We start from the raw sequence: 7870 nt of genomic DNA, 5'->3' as shown, positions 1-7870 counted from the left end.
ATAACATATAATATTGTATCACTCAAGAAAGGCATCCAGGCCTCTTGAACTGTTTTAGTGATTTCGCCATCACCATGTGATCAGGCAGAGAGTTCCACAGTCTCGCTGCTCTTACAATAAAGAACACCCTTTTAAGTCGGTGTAGAAACCTACTTTTCTCTAGACGTAGAGGGCGCCCCCTTGTTACAATCACAGTCCTGGATACAAGTAGATGATGGGAGAGATCTCTGTATTGTCCACTGATATATTTATACATAGTTATTAGGTCGCCCCTCAGCCTTCTTTTTTCTTAACTAAATAATCCCAATTTTGATAACCTCTCTGGGTATTGTAGTCTGCCCATTCCGTTTATTACTTTAGTTGCCCACCTTTGTACCCGCTTAAGCTATGCTATATTCTTCTTGAGTACCGATGCCCAAAACTACACAATATTCCACGTGTGGTCTAACCAGTGACTTGTAAAGAGGAAGAACAATATTCTCATCATGTGCCCTTAAACCCCTTTTGATGCACCCTATGATCCTATTTGCCTTGGCAGCAGCTGCCTGACACTGGTTGCTCCAGTTAAGCTTACAGTTAACTAAAATCCACAAGTCCTTCTCCAGTTGAGTGTTCCCCAGTGGTTTCCCATTTAGTGTGTAATGGGGACATGTATTTCCCCAACCCACGTGCAGAACCTTACATTTATCAGTGTTAAACCAATTTTGCCACTTCTCTTCCCACCCCCAAACTTATCCAGATCCTCTTGCAACCGCATTCTGTCCTCTCTTGTGTTCATTTCTTTACATAGTTTTCGGTCATCTGCAAATACTGCTATTTTACTGTGCAATCCTTTTGCCAGGGCAGCCAGCAAACTCACTGTACTCTGATGGCCACAAACCCTGAAACAGCTATCTGTACATATTTATCTTTTCCTTCTGAAGAAGACTCTGACTTTGGCTTATATTCTCAGCAGGGGTAGACTGGCCATACAACCCACCAGAAAACTCCCAGTGGGCCAGTCAGGTCCTGAGGCTGATGGAGGATAGAGGAGGGGGGAGAATTTCTTAAAGTTTTTGGTAAAATGTAAAAAAACAAAAAGATTTTATACTCACCAGTGTCATTCCTCCCGCTCCCCGCTGAGTTGGGTCCTCTATTGGAGCATTATTACTGAAGGGGGGCCTATATGTGGCATTATTGCTGAGTGGGGGTCTATATGGGTCATTATTACTGAGTAAAGGCCCATGAGGGGGATTATTATTGTGTGTTGGCCTATATGGGGCATTATTACTGAATGGGATATTATTACTGATTGGAGACCTATATTGGGCATTATTACTGAGTTGGGGCCTATGAGGGGCATTATTACTGAGTGGGAGCCTATATGGAGCATTATTAGTGAATGGAAGCAATATAGGGCATTATTACTAAGTGACGGCCTATATTGAGCATTGTTACTGAGCTGGAGCATATGTGGGACATTATTACTGAGTGGGAATCTATATGTGAAATTATCACTGAGGGGGCCTATATGGAGCATTTTTAGTGAGTGGGGCTTGTGAGGGGCATTATTACTGATTGGGGGCCTGTATGGGGCATTATTACTAAGTGGAAGCCTATATGGAGCATTATTACTGAATGGGGGGTATAATGGGGAATATTATTATGGAGTGGGAGTCTGCATGGGGCATTACTTAAAAGGAGCATTATTGCTAAGTTAGGACTTATATACATATAAGTCACCATGTCCTCAGGCAGAGAGTTCCACAGTCTCACTGCTCTTACAGTAAAGAACCCCCTTCTATGTTGGTGATGAAACCTGCTTTCTTCGAAATGTAGAGGATGCCCTCTTGTTACCGTCGCAGTCCTGGGTATATTCAGATCATGGGAGAGATCCCTGTATTGTTCCCTCATGTATTTATACATAGTTATTTGGTCGCCCCATATCCAGAGTAAATAATCCCACTTTTGATAGCCTCTCTGGGTATTCCAGTCCTCTCATTCTGTTTATTTGTTTAGTTGCCTTTCTTTGGACCCCTTCTAGCACTGCAACATCATTCCTGAGCACTGGTGTCCAGAACTATACACAGTATTCTATGTGAGGCCTGACAAGTGCCTTATATAGTGGAAGAATAGTGTTCTCGTCCCTCGCCCCTATATCTCTTTTAATGCACCCCAAGACTTTATTTGCTTTTGCAGCAGCTGATTGGCATTGATTGCTCTAGTTAAGTCTACAGTCCACTAGTTAGTACCCCCAGGTCTTTTTCCATATCACTTTTCCCCATCAGTACCACATTTAGTGTATATTGGTGACATCCGTTTCTCCTGCCCAAGTGTATAACCTTACATTTATCAATATTAAACTACATTTGCTATTTTTCTATCCAACCCCCCAGCTTATCTAGATCCATTTGTAGCCGTACATTGTCCTTCGGAGTATTATCTTGTATAATTTTGTATCATCTGCAAATATTGATATTTTACTATGCAGTCCCTCTATCAGGTCGTTGATAAATATATTGAACAGAATGGGGCCTAATACTGAACCCTGTGGCACCCTACTAGCAATGAGTACGAACCATTTTTTACCACCCTCTGCTTTCTATCTCTGAGCCGGTTCTTTACCCAATACACACATTTTCACCCAATCCAAGCTGTCTCATTTTATATATTAACCTATTATGTGGCACGGTGTCAAATGCTTTAGAGAAATCCAGATATACGAGATCAATAGATTCTCCCAGGTCCAGCCTAGAACTTACTATATTGTAAAAGCTGATCAAATTGGTCTGACATGATCGACCCCTTGTTATTCCGTTGTTCTCCTTGAGGTATTCTAGGATGGCGTCTCTCAGGAGCCTCTCGAATATTTTTCCAATTGAAGTGAGACTTACCCGTCTGTAGTTACCAGGCTCTCTTTTAGACCCCTTTTTGTATATTGTTTTTACCGCAGCAGTAGGATCAAAATTAAGTTTCCAAAAATGCTTTCACGGAATTTGATTCTAAAATATTACTTTTTATTAAATAATGTCTAAAAATAGAAGTCTAAAAGACAAACAAGAAAACGGCTGTATCATTGTTAGCCACCCTTGAGTATCCCTCAATAAATATACAATAGGGTATATGCGCAAAGTTACTTCCCTTATGTGGGAAATTAGGCCTAACAAGTAGGTCCTACAGGGGATTCTAAAAAAGAACTAACTGAGAATTTGATAGGAAAGATGGTCTCAGATAGTCAAAGGACAAGCAGCAAGACCCTCCAGCCTTGAAGGTAGACTGGAGGCAGAAACTCGTCAAACCATGGAACCACAAACCCATAAAAACTTTTTTGAACTGATTAATGCCAGAACTATTTCTTGGCTATTACCCCTTTGTATCTTTGGGCTGTTAGCTCACCCCTCCGTGACAAATTATTTATAATATATTATATTATAACAATGCCCTTTATATGGGGCATTATTACTGAGTAGAGACATATATCAGGCATTATTACTGAATGGGGGCTTATATAGAGCATTATTAATGAGTAAGGACCTATATGGCGCATTATTACTGAGTGGGAGCCTATATGGAGCATTATTTCTAAATATGGGCCTATATTTTCACTGAATGGGGTTGAGGTCTGGGAGGGGGATTATTATTATTGAGTGGGGGCCTATATAGGCATTATTACTTGTAGGAGTCTATGTGGGGCATTATTACTGAGTGAAGCCTGTGAAGGTCATTATCCCTGAGTGAGGGCTTGTATTCTGTATTATTAGTGAGTGAGGGCCTATAGAGCATTATTACTGAGAAGGGCCTAAGACAGGAGCATTGTTACTAAGTGCGGGCCTATATGGAGAATTATTACTGAGTGGTGGCCCCATGTAGGCTCCCATTATTACTAAATGGGGTCTATTTAGGGCATTATTACTGAGTAGAGATTTGTGAGGGGAATTATTATTGACGGCCTTTGAGGGGCATTATTACTGAGTGAGGGCCTATATGGAGCATTATTGCTGTGTGGGGGCATAATGGGGAACATTATTATGAAGTGGGAGCCTGCATGGGGCATTACTGAATGGGGGCTATATGGGGTATTATTACTGAGTGGGGGCCTATATGAGCATTATTACTGAGTGGGGGCCCCATATAGTCCCCAGTTATTACTAAATGGGGGCATATTTAGGGCATTATCACTGAGTAGGAAAGACCTGGGGGTGTCTCCACATTTGTGGAGAGCAGATGGGGACAAAGTGAGCCTCCTCCCTCTGTCTACCATGGATGCTATTGACCGTGGCATCTAGGGAGTTAAATAACAGGGATCAAAGTCTTTCTGATCCTGGCCATTTACAGCGAGAGCTTTGCTGTCAGTCAACACAGGGATCATGAGGGCGCAGGACCTATGACATAAATGTCTGTCATAGAAGCTAAAGACAAGCGAGTCTATAACGTTCATTTACATCATGGAGGCTTAATAGAGTAGAAATAGGTGGCTCCTTAAAGTATACTCTCACTTCTAACACATATGCTTTATAGTAAATTTGCTGAGGCAAGCTATGCATGTCACATAGGCCTCTCTCCTGCTACCACCTTCTTGGCTGCGGCTCAGGATTTGCTGACCCATACCTACTTGTATACACCCCACTTGCTGCTGTTTTGGGCTCATCTACAACATGTGACCACTTTTTAATTTTTTTCCATTTCAAATTTCCCTATCTATCGACGTTGCTGTATTAGGGCTGGTTTTTTGTGGGACCAGTTTTTTAATGGTGCCATTTACTGTACCATATAATGTACTAAAAAACCTTTAAAATATTCTAGGTGGCGTGAAATTAAAAAAAAGACATTCTGCCATCTTTCAGTGCGTTTTGTTTCTATGGCACACAAACTGCAACAAAAACGACATGATAACTTTATTCTATGGGTCAGTACGATTACAACGATACCAAACTTGTATAGGTTTGTTTTTTTTTACTGTACTACTCCTTTTTTTTTTTTAAAGACATTTAATTTTTTTCAATTATTTTCTGCAGTCATCTTGTGCGCACAATAACTTTTTTATTTTTCTGTCAATGTAGTTGAGCGAGGGCTCATTTTTTGCGGGATGTCCTGCAGTTTATGTTAGTACCAATTTGGAATACATACGACTTTTTGATCACTTTTTATTGCGTTTTTTCTGGGAAACAGAGTAACTGAAAAAGTGCATTTCTGGCGTTCTTTATTTTTTTTTTTCGGACGACGTTCACCGTGCGGGGTAAATAATGCACTACTTTGATAGATCAGACTTTTATGGACTTTAATGGGGCTGTTCACACAAGGTTGAAAAACGCTGCGTTTTGAAAGTGTTTTTTATGTTCTATTTTTGGCCGTCTTCAGCTGTGTGTCTCCCATTGAAATGAATGGTCAGCGTTTTCAGCACAGCTGAAAACGCTGTAAACGCAGCGTTGAAAAATGCAGCGCTTTTGCAAACGCCCTATGTGAGAGAGGCCTTAGGGTGACCAAATATTTCAGCCCCGGACTAGGACGGCTCATCTAGTAGCTTTCATTTTGCTTTGGGAATGCCAGGGGCGGCATTCTTTAAGTTGTTTTGAAGTTTTGTTGAATGTACTGTTCCCTACGGCTGCGATCACACGGGACGGAAATCTCACGGAATATCCGCACTGGCACCGCACAGAAATTCCGCAAGATTTCCGCAGCTTGAATTCCCGCGGGTTTTCAAGCAGCTTGCTCCGCTGCAGCCACCTCTTCCTCATAGAGAGGAGAAATGGCTGCAGTGGAAACGGTGATAAAATTGACATGCCGCGGCTATGAATTTCGTGCTGCATGTCAGTTTCATCGTGGATTCTCCGCATCGTATGGATGAGATAAAAATTGCCGGTGGAATTTCCATGCAGAACGTCTGCACAGAAATTCCATGGCAATTCCACCCTGTGTGAACCAGCCGAAGGGCTTATTTAGACGACCGTATATCGGTTTTCACGCCGAGCTGATATACGGTGTCCTTGTCTGCAGGGGGGGGATGGAAGAGCCAGGAGCAGGAACTGAGCTCCCGCCCCCTCTCCACCCCTTGCCACTATTTGCAATAGGAGGGGGCGAGACGGGGGCAGAGCTAAGTCCCGCCGCTTAGCTCCACCCCGCCCCTCCCATTGCAATTAGTGGCGAGGGGCGGGAGCTCGGTTCCTGCTCCTGGCTCTTCCATCCTCCCCTCCTACAGACAAGGACACCGTATATCGGCTCGGTTTTCATATCTAAATAAGCCCTACGAGGGACTTGTTTTGGAAAAAATGAAAACTCTTAAATAAAGAATTTCTAAAAAAAAATATATATATATATATTGTGAGGGATTAGCGTTTAGGATCCGTAGCAACCTGGGCATAAGCAGTCAGAGACAGTAACACATAGGATAAAGTCTTTAGTCCAGGCTTTGCCTGGGTTTATTTCCAAGCAAACAAAAGCAAAATACAGCCTTAACATCAGGAAAACATAACACAAATCCTGCTCGTCTGAGCACTTACTATACACGTAGCGTCCCTGTCTACACACTGGTAACAAATAGCTCCTGCACACAGCCAGCCAGGACTCTCAGACCTGCAAAGGTCTCAGCTCTCCCTCTGGCCCTGTAGGCCCAGGCTTTATATGGCCTGGTACCAGCCCCACCTGGTACGTGGGAGTGACCATCCCACCCTTCACTTTGGTCACTCCAGGAAAAGCCGGCCCGGATTATGCGGCTTGGAGCCACTTACTCACTACAACGTGTTAGTGGCTTAATGCCACTAACACTAAACTGCCGGCTTCCTCCACCGAGCCCAGGCTGCTCGGTGGCACGTATCTGCTCAAGCGCTCCCCAACGCCTCATAGGAGAGCATCCTAGGGCAAATGTAACGGCCCTCCAGCACTTTGCCAGTCACTGTCTCACAATATATATATATATATATATATATATATATATATATATATATTGGAACTTGAGGCTATTGCATCAGAGAAATAATTCTTGCTAATTCACTTTGTATAATTAGGACTTTAGAGGACTATAAAATGTAAAAATCGAATCCTCTTATGACACTACATTTATTCAAGCCATTAAATGTAAATCAATGATAACTTTATTAAGACACGGACAATACATGTTTTAATTCTACCTAATATACATTCTTATTTAAAGTGTGACATACATTTTATTCATGAACCACGTAATGGTACAAATGTTTTTTCCAGATTTTAACACTTGTTTTGGAACCCACAAATACAGCTATAAATACTGCTAGTGTACGTAGAATGCAGTATATATGGGTTTTATCGAGCTACGAAACAAATCCAGGATACCATTGTTAAAAAAAGCCAATCCAGAATGGTTGAACTTCAATGCAAATACCTGCCATTTACCATTTCACCAATGCAAAAACCCTCCGTTTATGGAATGTTTGCCCCAGCGAGTTCACATGGGAAAAATGCCCATGGAAATTCAATTTGCATATTGTATCACATTTAAAGTATTTATCATGTAGTGCTTGTTTCACCGGATACATATTTTAAGCTAAATGTTGATAGAATTATTGATGCACCCATCTAATTTATTTTTTAACATGATAAAACATAAGGCAACAAATACAACTGAGAGATAAACAAAAATATGCCAATTTATTGCATATTATATTTCATTGCTAGCTTTATAAGGCGAATAACCTGTATTTATGTACACTTGTTATATATGTCATTTACATGAACTTCACAGAACATGTAACCAGGAATGAAGTACAAAAGCACATACAGATATAGAGACAAATGCAGAATCATAGTGGTGGAAGAGAATCCTGATGTGTAACATGCAGGTAAATCTAGTCAAGCATTACATGGCAGAAAACAACCACAAAATACAGAATGTAGACATAGATCAGTACTATTGTAT

The sequence above is a fragment of the Eleutherodactylus coqui genome, chromosome 3, assembly GCF_035609145.1.
Source record: "Eleutherodactylus coqui strain aEleCoq1 chromosome 3, aEleCoq1.hap1, whole genome shotgun sequence".
Lineage (NCBI taxonomy): Eukaryota > Metazoa > Chordata > Amphibia > Anura > Eleutherodactylidae > Eleutherodactylus > Eleutherodactylus coqui.
Note: the sequence above shows the minus strand (reverse complement) of the source record.